Source organism: Rhamphochromis longiceps, linkage group LG8 (assembly GCF_057381845.1).
Source record: "Rhamphochromis longiceps isolate RC_006_pf linkage group LG8, R_longiceps_female_GT1.1, whole genome shotgun sequence".
Lineage (NCBI taxonomy): Eukaryota > Metazoa > Chordata > Actinopteri > Cichliformes > Cichlidae > Rhamphochromis > Rhamphochromis longiceps.
The window spans coordinates 7612120-7637609 of NC_140564.1; positions in this window are offsets into that span (position 1 = coordinate 7612120).

Genomic DNA, 25490 nt, shown 5'->3' on the forward strand with positions numbered 1-25490 from the left:
TAGCTGTAACTTTTGATAGAAGACTCGGATACACATGTTTATGGCTTTATCTTATAGAACTCAAGGTTCCCGTGCTGGGAAAACAGGTTTTGCAGCTGTTTGAGCTAAGATTTCCAAGTTATTCACATAATGAAAACCTATACTTTGTTTCGGTCGAGTTCCCCATTCAAATGCATGTAACAGTGAGAAACGCACTGTCTTGGCGAAAGAAAGCGTTTTTGTACAACTTCATAGAAATAGCTGTAACTTTTGATAGAAGCCTCGGATACACATGTTTATGGCTTTATCTTATAGAACTCAAGGTTCCCGTGCTGGGAAAACAGGTTTTGCAGCTGTTTGAGCTAAGATTTCCAAGTTATTCACATAATGAAAACCTATACTTTGTTTCGGTCGAGTTCCCCATTCAAATGCATGTAACAGTGAGAAACGCACTGTCTTGGCGAAAGAAAGCGTTTTTGTACAACTTCATAGAAATAGCTGTAACTTTTGATAGAAGACTCAGACAAACATGTTTATGGCCTTATATTATAGAACTCAAGGTCTCCGTGCTGGGAAAACAGGTTTTGCAGCTGTTTGAGCTAAGATTTCCAAGTTATTCACATAATGAAAACCTATACTTTGTTTCGGTCGAGTTCCCCATTCAAATGCATGTAACAGTGAGAAACGCACTGTCTTGGCGAAATTAAGCGTTTTTGTACAACTTCATAGAAATAGCTGTAACTTTTGATAGAAGACTCGGATACACATGTTTATGGCTTTATCTTATAGAACTCAAGGTTCCCGTGCTGGGCAAACAGGTTTTGCAGCTGTTTGAGCTAAGATTTCCAAGTTATTCACATAATGAAAACCTATACTTTGTTTCGGTCGAGTTCCCCATTCAAATGCATGTAACAGTGAGAAACGCACTGTCTTGGCGAAAGAAAGCGTTTTTGTACAACTTCATAGAAATAGCTGTAACTTTTGATAGAAGACTAAGACAAACATGTTTATGGCCTTATATTATAGAACTCAAGGTCCCCGTGCTGGGAAAACAGGTTTTGCAGCTGTTTGAGCTAAGAATTCCAAGTTATTCACATAATGAAAACCTATACTTTGTTTCGGTCGAGTTCCCCATTCAAATGCATGTAACAGTGAGAAACGCACTGTCTTGGCGAAAGAAAGCGTTTTTGTACAACTTCATATGAATAGCTGTAACTTTTGATAGAAGACTCGGATACACATGTTTATGGCTTTATCTTATAGAACTCAAGGTTCCCGTGCTGGGAAAACAGGTTTTGCAGCTGTTTGAGCTAAGATTTCCAAGTTATTCACATAATGAAAACCTATACTTTGTTTCGGTCGAGTTCCCCATTCAAATGCATGTAACAGTGAGAAACGCACTGTCTTGGCGAAAGAAAGCGTTTTTGTACAACTTCATAGAAATAGCTGTAACTTTTGATAGAAGCCTCGGATACACATGTTTATGGCTTTATCTTATAGAACTCAAGGTTCCCGTGCTGGGAAAACAGGTTTTGCAGCTGTTTGAGCTAAGATTTCCAAGTTATTCACATAATGAAAACCTATACTTTGTTTCGGTCGAGTTCCCCATTCAAATGCATGTAACAGTGAGAAACGCACTGTCTTGGCGAAAGAAAGCGTTTTTGTACAACTTCATAGAAATAGCTGTAACTTTTGATAGAAGCCTCGGATACACATGTTTATGGCTTTATCTTATAGAACTCAAGGTTCCCGTGCTGGGAAAACAGGTTTTGCAGCTGTTTGAGCTAAGATTTCCAAGTTATTCACATAATGAAAACCTATACTTTGTTTCGGTCGAGTTCCCCATTCAAATGCATGTAACAGTGAGAAACGCACTGTCTTGGCGAAAGAAAGCGTTTTTGTACAACTTCATAGAAATAGCTGTAACTTTTGATAGAAGCCTCGGATACACATGTTTATGGCTTTATCTTATAGAACTCAAGGTTCCCGTGCTGGGAAAACAGGTTTTGCAGCTGTTTGAGCTAAGATTTCCAAGTTATTCACATAATGAAAACCTATACTTTGTTTCGGTCGAGTTCCCCATTCAAATGCATGTAACAGTGAGAAACGCACTGTCTTGGCGAAAGAAAGCGTTTTTGTACAACTTCATAGAAATAGCTGTAACTTTTGATAGAAGACTCAGACAAACATGTTTATGGCCTTATATTATAGAACTCAAGGTCTCCGTGCTGGGAAAACAGGTTTTGCAGCTGTTTGAGCTAAGATTTCCAAGTTATTCACATAATGAAAACCTATACTTTGTTTCGGTCGAGTTCCCCATTCAAATGCATGTAACAGTGAGAAACGCACTGTCTTGGCGAAAGAAAGCGTTTTTGTACAACTTCATATGAATAGCTGTAACTTTTGATAGAAGACTCGGATACACATGTTTATGGCTTTATCTTATAGAACTCAAGGTTCCCGTGCTGGGCAAACAGGTTTTGCAGCTGTTTGAGCTAAGATTTCCAAGTTATTCACATAATGAAAACCTATACTTTGTTTCGGTCGAGTTCCCCATTCAAATGCATGTAACAGTGAGAAACGCACTGTCTTGGCGAAAGAAAGCGTTTTTGTACAACTTCATAGAAATAGCTGTAACTTTTGATAGAAGACTAAGACAAACATGTTTATGGCCTTATATTATAGAACTCAAGGTCCCCGTGCTGGGAAAACAGGTTTTGCAGCTGTTTGAGCTAAGAATTCCAAGTTATTCACATAATGAAAACCTATACTTTGTTTCGGTCGAGTTCCCCATTCAAATGCATGTAACAGTGAGAAACGCACTGTCTTGGCGAAAGAAAGCGTTTTTGTACAACTTCATATGAATAGCTGTAACTTTTGATAGAAGACTCGGATACACATGTTTATGGCTTTATCTTATAGAACTCAAGGTTCCCGTGCTGGGAAAACAGGTTTTGCAGCTGTTTGAGCTAAGATTTCCAAGTTATTCACATAATGAAAACCTATACTTTGTTTCGGTCGAGTTCCCCATTCAAATGCATGTAACAGTGAGAAACGCACTGTCTTGGCGAAAGAAAGCGTTTTTGTACAACTTCATAGAAATAGCTGTAACTTTTGATAGAAGACTCGGATACACATGTTTATGGCTTTATCTTATAGAACTCAAGGTTCCCGTGCTGGGAAAACAGGTTTTGCAGCTGTTTGAGCTAAGATTTCCAAGTTATTCACATAATGAAAACCTATACTTTGTTTCGGTCGAGTTCCCCATTCAAATGCATGTAACAGTGAGAAACGCACTGTCTTGGCGAAAGAAAGCGTTTTTGTACAACTTCATAGAAATAGCTGTAACTTTTGATAGAAGACTCAGACAAACATGTTTATGGCCTTATATTATAGAACTCAAGGTCTCCGTGCTGGGAAAACAGGTTTTGCAGCTGTTTGAGCTAAGATTTCCAAGTTATTCACATAATGAAAACCTATACTTTGTTTCGGTCGAGTTCCCCATTCAAATGCATGTAACAGTGAGAAACGCACTGTCTTGGCGAAATTAAGCGTTTTTGTACAACTTCATAGAAATAGCTGTAACTTTTGATAGAAGACTCGGATACACATGTTTATGGCTTTATCTTATAGAACTCAAGGTTCCCGTGCTGGGCAAACAGGTTTTGCAGCTGTTTGAGCTAAGATTTCCAAGTTATTCACATAATGAAAACCTATACTTTGTTTCGGTCGAGTTCCCCATTCAAATGCATGTAACAGTGAGAAACGCACTGTCTTGGCGAAAGAAAGCGTTTTTGTACAACTTCATAGAAATAGCTGTAACTTTTGATAGAAGACTAAGACAAACATGTTTATGGCCTTATATTATAGAACTCAAGGTCCCCGTGCTGGGAAAACAGGTTTTGCAGCTGTTTGAGCTAAGAATTCCAAGTTATTCACATAATGAAAACCTATACTTTGTTTCGGTCGAGTTCCCCATTCAAATGCATGTAACAGTGAGAAACGCACTGTCTTGGCGAAAGAAAGCGTTTTTGTACAACTTCATATGAATAGCTGTAACTTTTGATAGAAGACTCGGATACACATGTTTATGGCTTTATCTTATAGAACTCAAGGTTCCCGTGCTGGGAAAACAGGTTTTGCAGCTGTTTGAGCTAAGATTTCCAAGTTATTCACATAATGAAAACCTATACTTTGTTTCGGTCGAGTTCCCCATTCAAATGCATGTAACAGTGAGAAACGCACTGTCTTGGCGAAAGAAAGCGTTTTTGTACAACTTCATAGAAATAGCTGTAACTTTTGATAGAAGCCTCGGATACACATGTTTATGGCTTTATCTTATAGAACTCAAGGTTCCCGTGCTGGGAAAACAGGTTTTGCAGCTGTTTGAGCTAAGATTTCCAAGTTATTCACATAATGAAAACCTATACTTTGTTTCGGTCGAGTTCCCCATTCAAATGCATGTAACAGTGAGAAACGCACTGTCTTGGCGAAAGAAAGCGTTTTTGTACAACTTCATAGAAATAGCTGTAACTTTTGATAGAAGACTCAGACAAACATGTTTATGGCCTTATATTATAGAACTCAAGGTCTCCGTGCTGGGAAAACAGGTTTTGCAGCTGTTTGAGCTAAGATTTCCAAGTTATTCACATAATGAAAACCTATACTTTGTTTCGGTCGAGTTCCCCATTCAAATGCATGTAACAGTGAGAAACGCACTGTCTTGGCGAAATTAAGCGTTTTTGTACAACTTCATAGAAATAGCTGTAACTTTTGATAGAAGACTCGGATACACATGTTTATGGCTTTATCTTATAGAACTCAAGGTTCCCGTGCTGGGCAAACAGGTTTTGCAGCTGTTTGAGCTAAGATTTCCAAGTTATTCACATAATGAAAACCTATACTTTGTTTCGGTCGAGTTCCCCATTCAAATGCATGTAACAGTGAGAAACGCACTGTCTTGGCGAAAGAAAGCGTTTTTGTACAACTTCATAGAAATAGCTGTAACTTTTGATAGAAGACTAAGACAAACATGTTTATGGCCTTATATTATAGAACTCAAGGTCCCCGTGCTGGGAAAACAGGTTTTGCAGCTGTTTGAGCTAAGAATTCCAAGTTATTCACATAATGAAAACCTATACTTTGTTTCGGTCGAGTTCCCCATTCAAATGCATGTAACAGTGAGAAACGCACTGTCTTGGCGAAAGAAAGCGTTTTTGTACAACTTCATATGAATAGCTGTAACTTTTGATAGAAGACTCGGATACACATGTTTATGGCTTTATCTTATAGAACTCAAGGTTCCCGTGCTGGGAAAACAGGTTTTGCAGCTGTTTGAGCTAAGATTTCCAAGTTATTCACATAATGAAAACCTATACTTTGTTTCGGTCGAGTTCCCCATTCAAATGCATGTAACAGTGAGAAACGCACTGTCTTGGCGAAAGAAAGCGTTTTTGTACAACTTCATAGAAATAGCTGTAACTTTTGATAGAAGCCTCGGATACACATGTTTATGGCTTTATCTTATAGAACTCAAGGTTCCCGTGCTGGGAAAACAGGTTTTGCAGCTGTTTGAGCTAAGATTTCCAAGTTATTCACATAATGAAAACCTATACTTTGTTTCGGTCGAGTTCCCCATTCAAATGCATGTAACAGTGAGAAACGCACTGTCTTGGCGAAAGAAAGCGTTTTTGTACAACTTCATAGAAATAGCTGTAACTTTTGATAGAAGCCTCGGATACACATGTTTATGGCTTTATCTTATAGAACTCAAGGTTCCCGTGCTGGGAAAACAGGTTTTGCAGCTGTTTGAGCTAAGATTTCCAAGTTATTCACATAATGAAAACCTATACTTTGTTTCGGTCGAGTTCCCCATTCAAATGCATGTAACAGTGAGAAACGCACTGTCTTGGCGAAAGAAAGCGTTTTTGTACAACTTCATAGAAATAGCTGTAACTTTTGATAGAAGACTCAGACAAACATGTTTATGGCCTTATATTATAGAACTCAAGGTCTCCGTGCTGGGAAAACAGGTTTTGCAGCTGTTTGAGCTAAGATTTCCAAGTTATTCACATAATGAAAACCTATACTTTGTTTCGGTCGAGTTCCCCATTCAAATGCATGTAACAGTGAGAAACGCACTGTCTTGGCGAAAGAAAGCGTTTTTGTACAACTTCATATGAATAGCTGTAACTTTTGATAGAAGACTCGGATACACATGTTTATGGCTTTATCTTATAGAACTCAAGGTTCCCGTGCTGGGCAAACAGGTTTTGCAGCTGTTTGAGCTAAGATTTCCAAGTTATTCACATAATGAAAACCTATACTTTGTTTCGGTCGAGTTCCCCATTCAAATGCATGTAACAGTGAGAAACGCACTGTCTTGGCGAAAGAAAGCGTTTTTGTACAACTTCATAGAAATAGCTGTAACTTTTGATAGAAGACTAAGACAAACATGTTTATGGCCTTATATTATAGAACTCAAGGTCCCCGTGCTGGGAAAACAGGTTTTGCAGCTGTTTGAGCTAAGAATTCCAAGTTATTCACATAATGAAAACCTATACTTTGTTTCGGTCGAGTTCCCCATTCAAATGCATGTAACAGTGAGAAACGCACTGTCTTGGCGAAAGAAAGCGTTTTTGTACAACTTCATATGAATAGCTGTAACTTTTGATAGAAGACTCGGATACACATGTTTATGGCTTTATCTTATAGAACTCAAGGTTCCCGTGCTGGGAAAACAGGTTTTGCAGCTGTTTGAGCTAAGATTTCCAAGTTATTCACATAATGAAAACCTATACTTTGTTTCGGTCGAGTTCCCCATTCAAATGCATGTAACAGTGAGAAACGCACTGTCTTGGCGAAAGAAAGCGTTTTTGTACAACTTCATAGAAATAGCTGTAACTTTTGATAGAAGACTCGGATACACATGTTTATGGCTTTATCTTATAGAACTCAAGGTTCCCGTGCTGGGAAAACAGGTTTTGCAGCTGTTTGAGCTAAGATTTCCAAGTTATTCACATAATGAAAACCTATACTTTGTTTCGGTCGAGTTCCCCATTCAAATGCATGTAACAGTGAGAAACGCACTGTCTTGGCGAAATTAAGCGTTTTTGTACAACTTCATAGAAATAGCTGTAACTTTTGATAGAAGACTCGGATACACATGTTTATGGCTTTATCTTATAGAACTCAAGGTTCCCGTGCTGGGCAAACAGGTTTTGCAGCTGTTTGAGCTAAGATTTCCAAGTTATTCACATAATGAAAACCTATACTTTGTTTCGGTCGAGTTCCCCATTCAAATGCATGTAACAGTGAGAAACGCACTGTCTTGGCGAAAGAAAGCGTTTTTGTACAACTTCATAGAAATAGCTGTAACTTTTGATAGAAGACTAAGACAAACATGTTTATGGCCTTATATTATAGAACTCAAGGTCCCCGTGCTGGGAAAACAGGTTTTGCAGCTGTTTGAGCTAAGAATTCCAAGTTATTCACATAATGAAAACCTATACTTTGTTTCGGTCGAGTTCCCCATTCAAATGCATGTAACAGTGAGAAACGCACTGTCTTGGCGAAAGAAAGCGTTTTTGTACAACTTCATATGAATAGCTGTAACTTTTGATAGAAGACTCGGATACACATGTTTATGGCTTTATCTTATAGAACTCAAGGTTCCCGTGCTGGGAAAACAGGTTTTGCAGCTGTTTGAGCTAAGATTTCCAAGTTATTCACATAATGAAAACCTATACTTTGTTTCGGTCGAGTTCCCCATTCAAATGCATGTAACAGTGAGAAACGCACTGTCTTGGCGAAAGAAAGCGTTTTTGTACAACTTCATAGAAATAGCTGTAACTTTTGATAGAAGCCTCGGATACACATGTTTATGGCTTTATCTTATAGAACTCAAGGTTCCCGTGCTGGGAAAACAGGTTTTGCAGCTGTTTGAGCTAAGATTTCCAAGTTATTCACATAATGAAAACCTATACTTTGTTTCGGTCGAGTTCCCCATTCAAATGCATGTAACAGTGAGAAACGCACTGTCTTGGCGAAAGAAAGCGTTTTTGTACAACTTCATAGAAATAGCTGTAACTTTTGATAGAAGACTCAGACAAACATGTTTATGGCCTTATATTATAGAACTCAAGGTCTCCGTGCTGGGAAAACAGGTTTTGCAGCTGTTTGAGCTAAGATTTCCAAGTTATTCACATAATGAAAACCTATACTTTGTTTCGGTCGAGTTCCCCATTCAAATGCATGTAACAGTGAGAAACGCACTGTCTTGGCGAAATTAAGCGTTTTTGTACAACTTCATAGAAATAGCTGTAACTTTTGATAGAAGACTCGGATACACATGTTTATGGCTTTATCTTATAGAACTCAAGGTTCCCGTGCTGGGCAAACAGGTTTTGCAGCTGTTTGAGCTAAGATTTCCAAGTTATTCACATAATGAAAACCTATACTTTGTTTCGGTCGAGTTCCCCATTCAAATGCATGTAACAGTGAGAAACGCACTGTCTTGGCGAAAGAAAGCGTTTTTGTACAACTTCATAGAAATAGCTGTAACTTTTGATAGAAGACTAAGACAAACATGTTTATGGCCTTATATTATAGAACTCAAGGTCCCCGTGCTGGGAAAACAGGTTTTGCAGCTGTTTGAGCTAAGAATTCCAAGTTATTCACATAATGAAAACCTATACTTTGTTTCGGTCGAGTTCCCCATTCAAATGCATGTAACAGTGAGAAACGCACTGTCTTGGCGAAAGAAAGCGTTTTTGTACAACTTCATATGAATAGCTGTAACTTTTGATAGAAGACTCGGATACACATGTTTATGGCTTTATCTTATAGAACTCAAGGTTCCCGTGCTGGGAAAACAGGTTTTGCAGCTGTTTGAGCTAAGATTTCCAAGTTATTCACATAATGAAAACCTATACTTTGTTTCGGTCGAGTTCCCCATTCAAATGCATGTAACAGTGAGAAACGCACTGTCTTGGCGAAAGAAAGCGTTTTTGTACAACTTCATAGAAATAGCTGTAACTTTTGATAGAAGCCTCGGATACACATGTTTATGGCTTTATCTTATAGAACTCAAGGTTCCCGTGCTGGGAAAACAGGTTTTGCAGCTGTTTGAGCTAAGATTTCCAAGTTATTCACATAATGAAAACCTATACTTTGTTTCGGTCGAGTTCCCCATTCAAATGCATGTAACAGTGAGAAACGCACTGTCTTGGCGAAAGAAAGCGTTTTTGTACAACTTCATAGAAATAGCTGTAACTTTTGATAGAAGCCTCGGATACACATGTTTATGGCTTTATCTTATAGAACTCAAGGTTCCCGTGCTGGGAAAACAGGTTTTGCAGCTGTTTGAGCTAAGATTTCCAAGTTATTCACATAATGAAAACCTATACTTTGTTTCGGTCGAGTTCCCCATTCAAATGCATGTAACAGTGAGAAACGCACTGTCTTGGCGAAAGAAAGCGTTTTTGTACAACTTCATAGAAATAGCTGTAACTTTTGATAGAAGACTCAGACAAACATGTTTATGGCCTTATATTATAGAACTCAAGGTCTCCGTGCTGGGAAAACAGGTTTTGCAGCTGTTTGAGCTAAGATTTCCAAGTTATTCACATAATGAAAACCTATACTTTGTTTCGGTCGAGTTCCCCATTCAAATGCATGTAACAGTGAGAAACGCACTGTCTTGGCGAAAGAAAGCGTTTTTGTACAACTTCATATGAATAGCTGTAACTTTTGATAGAAGACTCGGATACACATGTTTATGGCTTTATCTTATAAAACTCAAGGTTCCCGTGCTGGGCAAACAGGTTTTGCAGCTGTTTGAGCTAAGATTTCCAAGTTATTCACATAATGAAAACCTATACTTTGTTTCGGTCGAGTTCCCCATTCAAATGCATGTAACAGTGAGAAACGCACTGTCTTGGCGAAAGAAAGCGTTTTTGTACAACTTCATAGAAATAGCTGTAACTTTTGATAGAAGACTAAGACAAACATGTTTATGGCCTTATATTATAGAACTCAAGGTCCCCGTGCTGGGAAAACAGGTTTTGCAGCTGTTTGAGCTAAGAATTCCAAGTTATTCACATAATGAAAACCTATACTTTGTTTCGGTCGAGTTCCCCATTCAAATGCATGTAACAGTGAGAAACGCACTGTCTTGGCGAAAGAAAGCGTTTTTGTACAACTTCATATGAATAGCTGTAACTTTTGATAGAAGACTCGGATACACATGTTTATGGCTTTATCTTATAGAACTCAAGGTTCCCGTGCTGGGAAAACAGGTTTTGCAGCTGTTTGAGCTAAGATTTCCAAGTTATTCACATAATGAAAACCTATACTTTGTTTCGGTCGAGTTCCCCATTCAAATGCATGTAACAGTGAGAAACGCACTGTCTTGGCGAAAGAAAGCGTTTTTGTACAACTTCATAGAAATAGCTGTAACTTTTGATAGAAGACTCGGATACACATGTTTATGGCTTTATCTTATAGAACTCAAGGTTCCCGTGCTGGGAAAACAGGTTTTGCAGCTGTTTGAGCTAAGATTTCCAAGTTATTCACATAATGAAAACCTATACTTTGTTTCGGTCGAGTTCCCCATTCAAATGCATGTAACAGTGAGAAACGCACTGTCTTGGCGAAAGAAAGCGTTTTTGTACAACTTCATAGAAATAGCTGTAACTTTTGATAGAAGACTCAGACAAACATGTTTATGGCCTTATATTATAGAACTCAAGGTCTCCGTGCTGGGAAAACAGGTTTTGCAGCTGTTTGAGCTAAGATTTCCAAGTTATTCACATAATGAAAACCTATACTTTGTTTCGGTCGAGTTCCCCATTCAAATGCATGTAACAGTGAGAAACGCACTGTCTTGGCGAAATTAAGCGTTTTTGTACAACTTCATAGAAATAGCTGTAACTTTTGATAGAAGACTCGGATACACATGTTTATGGCTTTATCTTATAGAACTCAAGGTTCCCGTGCTGGGCAAACAGGTTTTGCAGCTGTTTGAGCTAAGATTTCCAAGTTATTCACATAATGAAAACCTATACTTTGTTTCGGTCGAGTTCCCCATTCAAATGCATGTAACAGTGAGAAACGCACTGTCTTGGCGAAAGAAAGCGTTTTTGTACAACTTCATAGAAATAGCTGTAACTTTTGATAGAAGACTAAGACAAACATGTTTATGGCCTTATATTATAGAACTCAAGGTCCCCGTGCTGGGAAAACAGGTTTTGCAGCTGTTTGAGCTAAGAATTCCAAGTTATTCACATAATGAAAACCTATACTTTGTTTCGGTCGAGTTCCCCATTCAAATGCATGTAACAGTGAGAAACGCACTGTCTTGGCGAAAGAAAGCGTTTTTGTACAACTTCATATGAATAGCTGTAACTTTTGATAGAAGACTCGGATACACATGTTTATGGCTTTGTCTTATAGAACTCAAGGTTCCCGTGCTGGGAAAACAGGTTTTGCAGCTGTTTGAGCTAAGATTTCCAAGTTATTCACATAATGAAAACCTATACTTTGTTTCGGTCGAGTTCCCCATTCAAATGCATGTAACAGTGAGAAACGCACTGTCTTGGCGAAAGAAAGCGTTTTTGTACAACTTCATAGAAATAGCTGTAACTTTTGATAGAAGCCTCGGATACACATGTTTATGGCTTTATCTTATAGAACTCAAGGTTCCCGTGCTGGGAAAACAGGTTTTGCAGCTGTTTGAGCTAAGATTTCCAAGTTATTCACATAATGAAAACCTATACTTTGTTTCGGTCGAGTTCCCCATTCAAATGCATGTAACAGTGAGAAACGCACTGTCTTGGCGAAAGAAAGCGTTTTTGTACAACTTCATAGAAATAGCTGTAACTTTTGATAGAAGCCTCGGATACACATGTTTATGGCTTTATCTTATAGAACTCAAGGTTCCCGTGCTGGGAAAACAGGTTTTGCAGCTGTTTGAGCTAAGATTTCCAAGTTATTCACATAATGAAAACCTATACTTTGTTTCGGTCGAGTTCCCCATTCAAATGCATGTAACAGTGAGAAACGCACTGTCTTGGCGAAAGAAAGCGTTTTTGTACAACTTCATAGAAATAGCTGTAACTTTTGATAGAAGACTCAGACAAACATGTTTATGGCCTTATATTATAGAACTCAAGGTCTCCGTGCTGGGAAAACAGGTTTTGCAGCTGTTTGAGCTAAGATTTCCAAGTTATTCACATAATGAAAACCTATACTTTGTTTCGGTCGAGTTCCCCATTCAAATGCATGTAACAGTGAGAAACGCACTGTCTTGGCGAAAGAAAGCGTTTTTGTACAACTTCATATGAATAGCTGTAACTTTTGATAGAAGACTCGGATACACATGTTTATGGCTTTATCTTATAGAACTCAAGGTTCCCGTGCTGGGCAAACAGGTTTTGCAGCTGTTTGAGCTAAGATTTCCAAGTTATTCACATAATGAAAACCTATACTTTGTTTCGGTCGAGTTCCCCATTCAAATGCATGTAACAGTGAGAAACGCACTGTCTTGGCGAAAGAAAGCGTTTTTGTACAACTTCATAGAAATAGCTGTAACTTTTGATAGAAGACTAAGACAAACATGTTTATGGCCTTATATTATAGAACTCAAGGTCCCCGTGCTGGGAAAACAGGTTTTGCAGCTGTTTGAGCTAAGAATTCCAAGTTATTCACATAATGAAAACCTATACTTTGTTTCGGTCGAGTTCCCCATTCAAATGCATGTAACAGTGAGAAACGCACTGTCTTGGCGAAAGAAAGCGTTTTTGTACAACTTCATATGAATAGCTGTAACTTTTGATAGAAGACTCGGATACACATGTTTATGGCTTTATCTTATAGAACTCAAGGTTCCCGTGCTGGGAAAACAGGTTTTGCAGCTGTTTGAGCTAAGATTTCCAAGTTATTCACATAATGAAAACCTATACTTTGTTTCGGTCGAGTTCCCCATTCAAATGCATGTAACAGTGAGAAACGCACTGTCTTGGCGAAAGAAAGCGTTTTTGTACAACTTCATAGAAATAGCTGTAACTTTTGATAGAAGACTCGGATACACATGTTTATGGCTTTATCTTATAGAACTCAAGGTTCCCGTGCTGGGAAAACAGGTTTTGCAGCTGTTTGAGCTAAGATTTCCAAGTTATTCACATAATGAAAACCTATACTTTGTTTCGGTCGAGTTCCCCATTCAAATGCATGTAACAGTGAGAAACGCACTGTCTTGGCGAAATTAAGCGTTTTTGTACAACTTCATAGAAATAGCTGTAACTTTTGATAGAAGACTCGGATACACATGTTTATGGCTTTATCTTATAGAACTCAAGGTTCCCGTGCTGGGCAAACAGGTTTTGCAGCTGTTTGAGCTAAGATTTCCAAGTTATTCACATAATGAAAACCTATACTTTGTTTCGGTCGAGTTCCCCATTCAAATGCATGTAACAGTGAGAAACGCACTGTCTTGGCGAAAGAAAGCGTTTTTGTACAACTTCATAGAAATAGCTGTAACTTTTGATAGAAGACTAAGACAAACATGTTTATGGCCTTATATTATAGAACTCAAGGTCCCCGTGCTGGGAAAACAGGTTTTGCAGCTGTTTGAGCTAAGAATTCCAAGTTATTCACATAATGAAAACCTATACTTTGTTTCGGTCGAGTTCCCCATTCAAATGCATGTAACAGTGAGAAACGCACTGTCTTGGCGAAAGAAAGCGTTTTTGTACAACTTCATATGAATAGCTGTAACTTTTGATAGAAGACTCGGATACACATGTTTATGGCTTTATCTTATAGAACTCAAGGTTCCCGTGCTGGGAAAACAGGTTTTGCAGCTGTTTGAGCTAAGATTTCCAAGTTATTCACATAATGAAAACCTATACTTTGTTTCGGTCGAGTTCCCCATTCAAATGCATGTAACAGTGAGAAACGCACTGTCTTGGCGAAAGAAAGCGTTTTTGTACAACTTCATAGAAATAGCTGTAACTTTTGATAGAAGCCTCGGATACACATGTTTATGGCTTTATCTTATAGAACTCAAGGTTCCCGTGCTGGGAAAACAGGTTTTGCAGCTGTTTGAGCTAAGATTTCCAAGTTATTCACATAATGAAAACCTATACTTTGTTTCGGTCGAGTTCCCCATTCAAATGCATGTAACAGTGAGAAACGCACTGTCTTGGCGAAAGAAAGCGTTTTTGTACAACTTCATAGAAATAGCTGTAACTTTTGATAGAAGACTCAGACAAACATGTTTATGGCCTTATATTATAGAACTCAAGGTCTCCGTGCTGGGAAAACAGGTTTTGCAGCTGTTTGAGCTAAGATTTCCAAGTTATTCACATAATGAAAACCTATACTTTGTTTCGGTCGAGTTCCCCATTCAAATGCATGTAACAGTGAGAAACGCACTGTCTTGGCGAAAGAAAGCGTTTTTGTACAACTTCATATGAATAGCTGTAACTTTTGATAGAAGACTCGGATACACATGTTTATGGCTTTATCTTATAGAACTCAAGGTTCCCGTGCTGGGCAAACAGGTTTTGCAGCTGTTTGAGCTAAGATTTCCAAGTTATTCACATAATGAAAACCTATACTTTGTTTCGGTCGAGTTCCCCATTCAAATGCATGTAACAGTGAGAAACGCACTGTCTTGGCGAAAGAAAGCGTTTTTGTACAACTTCATAGAAATAGCTGTAACTTTTGATAGAAGACTAAGACAAACATGTTTATGGCCTTATATTATAGAACTCAAGGTCCCCGTGCTGGGAAAACAGGTTTTGCAGCTGTTTGAGCTAAGAATTCCAAGTTATTCACATAATGAAAACCTATACTTTGTTTCGGTCGAGTTCCCCATTCAAATGCATGTAACAGTGAGAAACGCACTGTCTTGGCGAAAGAAAGCGTTTTTGTACAACTTCATATGAATAGCTGTAACTTTTGATAGAAGACTCGGATACACATGTTTATGGCTTTATCTTATAGAACTCAAGGTTCCCGTGCTGGGAAAACAGGTTTTGCAGCTGTTTGAGCTAAGATTTCCAAGTTATTCACATAATGAAAACCTATACTTTGTTTCGGTCGAGTTCCCCATTCAAATGCATGTAACAGTGAGAAACGCACTGTCTTGGCGAAAGAAAGCGTTTTTGTACAACTTCATAGAAATAGCTGTAACTTTTGATAGAAGCCTCGGATACACATGTTTATGGCTTTATCTTATAGAACTCAAGGTTCCCGTGCTGGGAAAACAGGTTTTGCAGCTGTTTGAGCTAAGATTTCCAAGTTATTCACATAATGAAAACCTATACTTTGTTTCGGTCGAGTTCCCCATTCAAATGCATGTAACAGTGAGAAACGCACTGTCTTGGCGAAAGAAAGCGTTTTTGTACAACTTCATATGAATAGCTGTAACTTTTGATAGAAGACTCGGATACACATGTTTATGGCTTTATCTTATAGAACTCAAGGTTCCCGTGCTGGGAAAACAGGTTTTGCAGCTGTTTGAGCTAAGATTTCCAAGTTATTCACATAATGAAAACCTATACTTTGTTTCGGTCGAGTTCCCCATTCAAATGCATGTAACAGTGAGAAACGCACTGTCTTGGCGAAAGAAAGCGTTTTTGTACAACTTCATAGAAATAGCTGTAACTTTTGATAGAAGCCTCGGATACACATGTTTATGGCTTTATCTTATAGAACTCAAGGTTCCCGTGCTGGGAAAACAGGTTTTGCAGCTGTTTGAGCTAAGATTTCCAAGTTATTCACATAATGAAAACCTATACTTTGTTTCGGTCGAGTTCCCCATTCAAATGCATGTAACAGTGAGAAACGCACTGTCTTGGCGAAAGAAAGCGTTTTTGTACAACTTCATAGAAATAGCTGTAACTTTTGATAGAAGACTCAGACAAACATGTTTATGGCCTTATATTATAGAACTCAAGGTCTCCGTGCTGGGAAAACAGGTTTTGCAGCTGTTTGAGCTAAGATTTCCAAGTTATTCACATAATGAAAACCTATACTTTGTTTCGGTCGAGTTCCCCATTCAAATGCATGTAACAGTGAGAAACGCACTGTCTTGGCGAAAGAAAGCGTTTTTGTACAACTTCATATGAATAGCTGTAACTTTTGATAGAAGACTCGGATACACATGTTTATGGCTTTATCTTATAGAACTCAAGGTTCCCGTGCTGGGCAAACAGGTTTTGCAGCTGTTTGAGCTAAGATTTCCAAGTTATTCACATAATGAAAACCTATACTTTGTTTCGGTCGAGTTCCCCATTCAAATGCATGTAACAGTGAGAAACGCACTGTCTTGGCGAAAGAAAGCGTTTTTGTACAACTTCATAGAAATAGCTGTAACTTTTGATAGAAGACTAAGACAAACATGTTTATGGCCTTATATTATAGAACTCAAGGTCCCCGTGCTGGGAAAACAGGTTTTGCAGCTGTTTGAGCTAAGAATTCCAAGTTATTCACATAATGAAAACCTATACTTTGTTTCGGTCGAGTTCCCCATTCAAATGCATGTAACAGTGAGAAACGCACTGTCTTGGCGAAAGAAAGCGTTTTTGTACAACTTCATATGAATAGCTGTAACTTTTGATAGAAGACTCGGATACACATGTTTATGGCTTTATCTTATAGAACTCAAGGTTCCCGTGCTGGGAAAACAGGTTTTGCAGCTGTTTGAGCTAAGATTTCCAAGTTATTCACATAATGAAAACCTATACTTTGTTTCGGTCGAGTTCCCCATTCAAATGCATGTAACAGTGAGAAACGCACTGTCTTGGCGAAAGAAAGCGTTTTTGTACAACTTCATAGAAATAGCTGTAACTTTTGATAGAAGCCTCGGATACACATGTTTATGGCTTTATCTTATAGAACTCAAGGTTCCCGTGCTGGGAAAACAGGTTTTGCAGCTGTTTGAGCTAAGATTTCCAAGTTATTCACATAATGAAAACCTATACTTTGTTTCGGTCGAGTTCCCCATTCAAATGCATGTAACAGTGAGAAACGCACTGTCTTGGCGAAATTAAGCGTTTTTGTACAACTTCATATGAATAGCTGTAACTTTTGATAGAAGACTCGGATACACATGTTTATGGCTTTATCTTATAGAACTCAAGGTTCCCGTGCTGGGAAAACAGGTTTTGCAGCTGTTTGAGCTAAGATTTCCAAGTTATTCACGTAATGAAAACCTATACTTTGTTTCGGTCGAGTTCCCCATTCAAATGCATGTAACAGTGAGAAACGCACTGTCTTGGCGAAAGAAAGCGTTTTTGTACAACTTCATAGAAATAGCTGTAACTTTTGATAGAAGACTCGGATACACATGTTTATGGCTTTATCTTATAGAACTCAAGGTTCCCGTGCTGGGAAAACAGGTTTTGCAGCTGTTTGAGCTAAGATTTCCAAGTTATTCACATAATGAAAACCTATACTTTGTTTCGGTCGAGTTCCCCATTCAAATGCATGTAACAGTGAGAAACGCACTGTCTTGGCGAAAGAAAGCGTTTTTGTACAACTTCATAGAAATAGCTGTAACTTTTGATAGAAGACTCAGACAAACATGTTTATGGCCTTATATTATAGAACTCAAGGTCTCCGTGCTGGGAAAACAGGTTTTGCAGCTGTTTGAGCTAAGATTTCCAAGTTATTCACATAATGAAAACCTATACTTTGTTTCGGTCGAGTTCCCCATTCAAATGCATGTAACAGTGAGAAACGCACTGTCTTGGCGAAATTAAGCGTTTTTGTACAACTTCATAGAAATAGCTGTAACTTTTGATAGAAGACTCGGATACACATGTTTATGGCTTTATCTTATAGAACTCAAGGTTCCCGTGCTGGGCAAACAGGTTTTGCAGCTGTTTGAGCTAAGATTTCCAAGTTATTCACATAATGAAAACCTATACTTTGTTTCGGTCGAGTTCCCCATTCAAATGCATGTAACAGTGAGAAACGCACTGTCTTGGCGAAAGAAAGCGTTTTTGTACAACTTCATAGAAATAGCTGTAACTTTTGATAGAAGACTAAGACAAACATGTTTATGGCCTTATATTATAGAACTCAAGGTCCCCGTGCTGGGAAAACAGGTTTTGCAGCTGTTTGAGCTAAGAATTCCAAGTTATTCACATAATGAAAACCTATACTTTGTTTCGGTCGAGTTCCCCATTCAAATGCATGTAACAGTGAGAAACGCACTGTCTTGGCGAAAGAAAGCGTTTTTGTACAACTTCATATGAATAGCTGTAACTTTTGATAGAAGACTCGGATACACATGTTTATGGCTTTATCTTATAGAACTCAAGGTTCCCGTGCTGGGAAAACAGGTTTTGCAGCTGTTTGAGCTAAGATTTCCAAGTTATTCACATAATGAAAACCTATACTTTGTTTCGGTCGAGTTCCCCATTCAAATGCATGTAACAGTGAGAAACGCACTGTCTTGGCGAAAGAAAGCGTTTTTGTACAACTTCATAGAAATAGCTGTAACTTTTGATAGAAGCCTCGGATACACATGTTTATGGCTTTATCTTATAGAACTCAAGGTTCCCGTGCTGGGAAAACAGGTTTTGCAGCTGTTTGAGCTAAGATTTCCAAGTTATTCACATAATGAAAACCTATACTTTGTTTCGGTCGAGTTCCCCATTCAAATGCATGTAACAGTGAGAAACGCACTGTCTTGGCGAAAGAAAGCGTTTTTGTACAACTTCATAGAAATAGCTGTAACTTTTGATAGAAGACTCAGACAAACATGTTTATGGCCTTATATTATAGAACTCAAGGTCTCCGTGCTGGGAAAACAGGTTTTGCAGCTGTTTGAGCTAAGATTTCCAAGTTATTCACATAATGAAAACCTATACTTTGTTTCGGTCGAGTTCCCCATTCAAATGCATGTAACAGTGAGAAACGCACTGTCTTGGCGAAAGAAAGCGTTTTTGTACAACTTCATAGAAATAGCTGTAACTTTTGATAGAAGACTCAGACAAACATGTTTATGGCCTTATATTATAGAACTCAAGGTCTCCGTGCTGGGAAAACAGGTTTTGCAGCTGTTTGAGCTAAGATTTCCAAGTTATTCACATAATGAAAACCTATACTTTGTTTCGGTCGAGTTCCCCATTCAAATGCATGTAACAGTGAGAAACGCACTGTCTTGGCGAAAGAAAGCGTTTTTGTACAACTTCATAGAAATAGCTGTAACTTTTGATAGAAGACTCAGACAAACATGTTTATGGCCTTATATTATAGAACTCAAGGTCTCCGTGCTGGGAAAACAGGTTTTGCAGCTGTTTGAGCTAAGATTTCCAAGTTATTCACATAATGAAAACCTATACTTTGTTTCGGTCGAGTTCCCCATTCAAATGCATGTAACAGTGAGAAACGCACTGTCTTGGCGAAAGAAAGCGTTTTTGTACAACTTCATAGAAATAGCTGTAACTTTTGATAGAAGACTCAGACAAACATGTTTATGGCCTTATATTATAGAACTCAAGGTCTCCGTGCTGGGAAAACAGGTTTTGCAGCTGTTTGAGCTAAGATTTCCAAGTTATTCACATAATGAAAACCTATACTTTGTTTCGGTCGAGTTCCCCATTCAAATGCATGTAACAGTGAGAAACGCACTGTCTTGGCGAAAGAAAGCGTTTTTGTACAACTTCATATGAATAGCTGTAACTTTTGATAGAAGACTCGGATACACATGTTTATGGCTTTATCTTATAGAACTCAAGGTTCCCGTGCTGGGCAAACAGGTTTTGCAGCTGTTTGAGCTAAGATTTCCAAGTTATTCACATAATGAAAACCTATACTTTGTTTCGGTCGAGTTCCCCATTCAAATGCATGTAACAGTGAGAAACGCACTGTCTTGGCGAAAGAAAGCGTTTTTGTACAACTTCATAGAAATAGCTGTAACTTTTGATAGAAGACTAAGACAAACATGTTTATGGCCTTATATTATAGAACTCAAGGTCCCCGTGCTGGGAAAACAGGTTTTGCAGCTGTTTGAGCTAAGAATTCCAAGTTATTCACATAATGAAAACCTATACTTTGTTTCGGTCGAGTTCCCCATTCAAATGCATGTAACAGTGAGAAACGCACTGTCTTGGCGAAAGAAAGCGTTTTTGTACAACTTCATATGAATAGCTGTAACTTTTGATAGAAGACTCGGATACACATGTTTATGGCTTTATCTTATAGAACTCAAGGTTCCCGTGCTGGGAAAACAGGTTTTGCAGCTGTTTGAGCTAAGATTTCCAAGTTATTCACATAATGAAAACCTATACTTTGTTTCGGTCGAGTTCCCCATTCAAATGCATGTAACAGTGAGAAACGCACTGTCTTGGCGAAAGAAAGCGTTTTTGTACAACTTCATAGAAATAGCTGTAACTTTTGATAGAAGCCTCGGATACACATGTTTATGGCTTTATCTTATAGAACTCAAGGTTCCCGTGCTGGGAAAACAGGTTTTGCAGCTGTTTGAGCTAAGATTTCCAAGTTATTCACATAATGAAAACCTATACTTTGTTTCGGTCGAGTTCCCCATTCAAATGCATGTAACAGTGAGAAACGCACTGTCTTGGCGAAATTAAGCGTTTTTGTACAACTTCATATGAATAGCTGTAACTTTTGATAGAAGACTCGGATACACATGTTTATGGCTTTATCTTATAGAACTCAAGGTTCCCGTGCTGGGAAAACAGGTTTTGCAGCTGTTTGAGCTAAGATTTCCAAGTTATTCACATAATGAAAACCTATACTTTGTTTCGGTCGAGTTCCCCATTCAAATGCATGTAACAGTGAGAAACGCACTGTCTTGGCGAAAGAAAGCGTTTTTGTACAACTTCATAGAAATAGCTGTAACTTTTGATAGAAGACTCAGACAAACATGTTTATGGCCTTATATTATAGAACTCAAGGTCTCCGTGCTGGGAAAACAGGTTTTGCAGCTGTTTGAGCTAAGATTTCCAAGTTATTCACATAATGAAAACCTATACTTTGTTTCGGTCGAGTTCCCCATTCAAATGCATGTAACAGTGAGAAACGCACTGTCTTGGCGAAATTAAGCGTTTTTGTACAACTTCATAGAAATAGCTGTAACTTTTGATAGAAGACTCGGATACACATGTTTATGGCTTTATCTTATAGAACTCAAGGTTCCCGTGCTGGGCAAACAGGTTTTGCAGCTGTTTGAGCTAAGATTTCCAAGTTATTCACATAATGAAAACCTATACTTTGTTTCGGTCGAGTTCCCCATTCAAATGCATGTAACAGTGAGAAACGCACTGTCTTGGCGAAAGAAAGCGTTTTTGTACAACTTCATAGAAATAGCTGTAACTTTTGATAGAAGACTAAGACAAACATGTTTATGGCCTTATATTATAGAACTCAAGGTCCCCGTGCTGGGAAAACAGGTTTTGCAGCTGTTTGAGCTAAGAATTCCAAGTTATTCACATAATGAAAACCTATACTTTGTTTCGGTCGAGTTCCCCATTCAAATGCATGTAACAGTGAGAAACGCACTGTCTTGGCGAAAGAAAGCGTTTTTGTACAACTTCATATGAATAGCTGTAACTTTTGATAGAAGACTCGGATACACATGTTTATGGCTTTATCTTATAGAACTCAAGGTTCCCGTGCTGGGAAAACAGGTTTTGCAGCTGTTTGAGCTAAGATTTCCAAGTTATTCACATAATGAAAACCTATACTTTGTTTCGGTCGAGTTCCCCATTCAAATGCATGTAACAGTGAGAAACGCACTGTCTTGGCGAAAGAAAGCGTTTTTGTACAACTTCATATGAATAGCTGTAACTTTTGATAGAAGACTCGGATACACATGTTTATGGCTTTATCTTATAGAACTCAAGGTTCCCGTGCTGGGCAAACAGGTTTTGCAGCTGTTTGAGCTAAGATTTCCAAGTTATTCACATAATGAAAACCTATACTTTGTTTCGGTCGAGTTCCCCATTCAAATGCATGTAACAGTGAGAAACGCACTGTCTTGGCGAAAGAAAGCGTTTTTGTACAACTTCATAGAAATAGCTGTAACTTTTGATAGAAGACTCGGATACACATGTTTATGGCTTTATCTTATAGAACTCAAGGTTCCCGTGCTGGGAAAACAGGTTTTGCAGCTGTTTGAGCTAAGATTTCCAAGTTATTCACATAATGAAAACCTATACTTTGTTTCGGTCGAGTTCCCCATTCAAATGCATGTAACAGTGAGAAACGCACTGTCTTGGCGAAAGAAAGCGTTTTTGTACAACTTCATAGAAATAGCTGTAACTTTTGATAGAAGACTCAGACAAACATGTTTATGGCCTTATATTATAGAACTCAAGGTCTCCGTGCTGGGAAAACAGGTTTTGCAGCTGTTTGAGCTAAGATTTCCAAGTTATTCACATAATGAAAACCTATACTTTGTTTCGGTCGAGTTCCCCATTCAAATGCATGTAACAGTGAGAAACGCACTGTCTTGGCGAAATTAAGCGTTTTTGTACAACTTCATAGAAATAGCTGTAACTTTTGATAGAAGACTCGGATACACATGTTTATGGCTTTATCTTATAGAACTCAAGGTTCCCGTGCTGGGCAAACAGGTTTTGCAGCTGTTTGAGCTAAGATTTCCAAGTTATTCACATAATGAAAACCTATACTTTGTTTCGGTCGAGTTCCCCATTCAAATGCATGTAACAGTGAGAAACGCACTGTCTTGGCGAAAGAAAGCGTTTTTGTACAACTTCATAGAAATAGCTGTAACTTTTGATAGAAGACTAAGACAAACATGTTTATGGCCTTATATTATAGAACTCAAGGTCCCCGTGCTGGGAAAACAGGTTTTGCAGCTGTTTGAGCTAAGAATTCCAAGTTATTCACATAATGAAAACCTATACTTTGTTTCGGTCGAGTTCCCCATTCAAATGCATGTAACAGTGAGAAACGCACTGTCTTGGCGAAAGAAAGCGTTTTTGTACAACTTCATAGAAATAGCTGTAACTTTTGATAGAAGACTAAGACAAACATGTTTATGGCCTTATATTATAGAACTCAAGGTCCCCGTGCTGGGAAAACAGGTTTTGCAGCTGTTTGAGCTAAGAATTCCAAGTTATTCACATAATGAAAACCTATACTTTGTTTCGGTCGAGTTCCCCATTCAAATGCATGTAACAGTGAGAAACGCACTGTCTTGGCGAAAGAAAGCGTTTTTGTACAACTTCATATGAATAGCTGTAACTTTTGATAGAAGACTCGGATACACATGTTTATGGCTTTATCTTATAGAACTCAAGGTTCCCGTGCTGGGAAAACAGGTTTTGCAGCTGTTTGAGCTAAGATTTCCAAGTTATTCACATAATGAAAACCTATACTTTGTTTCGGTCGAGTTCCCCATTCAAATGCATGTAACAGTGAGAAACGCACTGTCTTGGCGAAATTAAGCGTTTTTGTACAACTTCATAGAAATAGCTGTAACTTTTGATAGAAGACTCGGATACACATGTTTATGGCTTTATCTTATAGAACTCAAGGTTCCCGTGCTGGGCAAACAGGTTTTGCAGCTGTTTGAGCTAAGATTTCCAAGTTATTCACATAATGAAAACCTATACTTTGTTTCGGTCGAGTTCCCCATTCAAATGCATGTAACAGTGAGAAACGCACTGTCTTGGCGAAAGAAAGCGTTTTTGTACAACTTCATATGAATAGCTGTAACTTTTGATAGAAGACTCGGATACACATGTTTATGGCTTTATCTTATAGAACTCAAGGTTCCCGTGCTGGGCAAACAGGTTTTGCAGCTGTTTGAGCTAAGATTTCCAAGTTATTCACATAATGAAAACCTATACTTTGTTTCGGTCGAGTTCCCCATTCAAATGCATGTAACAGTGAGAAACGCACTGTCTTGGCGAAAGAAAGCGTTTTTGTACAACTTCATAGAAATAGCTGTAACTTTTGATAGAAGACTCGGATACACATGTTTATGGCTTTATCTTATAGAACTCAAGGTTCCCGTGCTGGGAAAACAGGTTTTGCAGCTGTTTGAGCTAAGATTTCCAAGTTATTCACATAATGAAAACCTATACTTTGTTTCGGTCGAGTTCCCCATTCAAATGCATGTAACAGTGAGAAACGCACTGTCTTGGCGAAAGAAAGCGTTTTTGTACAACTTCATAGAAATAGCTGTAACTTTTGATAGAAGACTCAGACAAACATGTTTATGGCCTTATATTATAGAACTCAAGGTCTCCGTGCTGGGAAAACAGGTTTTGCAGCTGTTTGAGCTAAGATTTCCAAGTTATTCACATAATGAAAACCTATACTTTGTTTCGGTCGAGTTCCCCATTCAAATGCATGTAACAGTGAGAAACGCACTGTCTTGGCGAAATTAAGCGTTTTTGTACAACTTCATAGAAATAGCTGTAACTTTTGATAGAAGACTCGGATACACATGTTTATGGCTTTATCTTATAGAACTCAAGGTTCCCGTGCTGGGCAAACAGGTTTTGCAGCTGTTTGAGCTAAGATTTCCAAGTTATTCACATAATGAAAACCTATACTTTGTTTCGGTCGAGTTCCCCATTCAAATGCATGTAACAGTGAGAAACGCACTGTCTTGGCGAAAGAAAGCGTTTTTGTACAACTTCATAGAAATAGCTGTAACTTTTGATAGAAGACTAAGACAAACATGTTTATGGCCTTATATTATAGAACTCAAGGTCCCCGTGCTGGGAAAACAGGTTTTGCAGCTGTTTGAGCTAAGAATTCCAAGTTATTCACATAATGAAAACCTATACTTTGTTTCGGTCGAGTTCCCCATTCAAATGCATGTAACAGTGAGAAACGCACTGTCTTGGCGAAAGAAAGCGTTTTTGTACAACTTCATAGAAATAGCTGTAACTTTTGATAGAAGACTAAGACAAACATGTTTATGGCCTTATATTATAGAACTCAAGGTCCCCGTGCTGGGAAAACAGGTTTTGCAGCTGTTTGAGCTAAGAATTCCAAGTTATTCACATAATGAAAACCTATACTTTGTTTCGGTCGAGTTCCCCATTCAAATGCATGTAACAGTGAGAAACGCACTGTCTTGGCGAAAGAAAGCGTTTTTGTACAACTTCATAGAAATAGCTGTAACTTTTGATAGAAGACTCGGATACACATGTTTATGGCTTTATCTTATAGAACTCAAGGTTCCCGTGCTGGGAAAACAGGTTTTGCAGCTGTTTGAGCTAAGATTTCCAAGTTATTCACATAATGAAAACCTATACTTTGTTTCGGTCGAGTTCCCCATTCAAATGCATGTAACAGTGAGAAACGCACTGTCTTGGCGAAAGAAAGCGTTTTTGTACAACTTCATAGAAATAGCTGTAACTTTTGATAGAAGACTCAGACAAACATGTTTATGGCCTTATATTATAGAACTCAAGGTCTCCGTGCTGGGAAAACAGGTTTTGCAGCTGTTTGAGCTAAGATTTCCAAGTTATTCACATAAT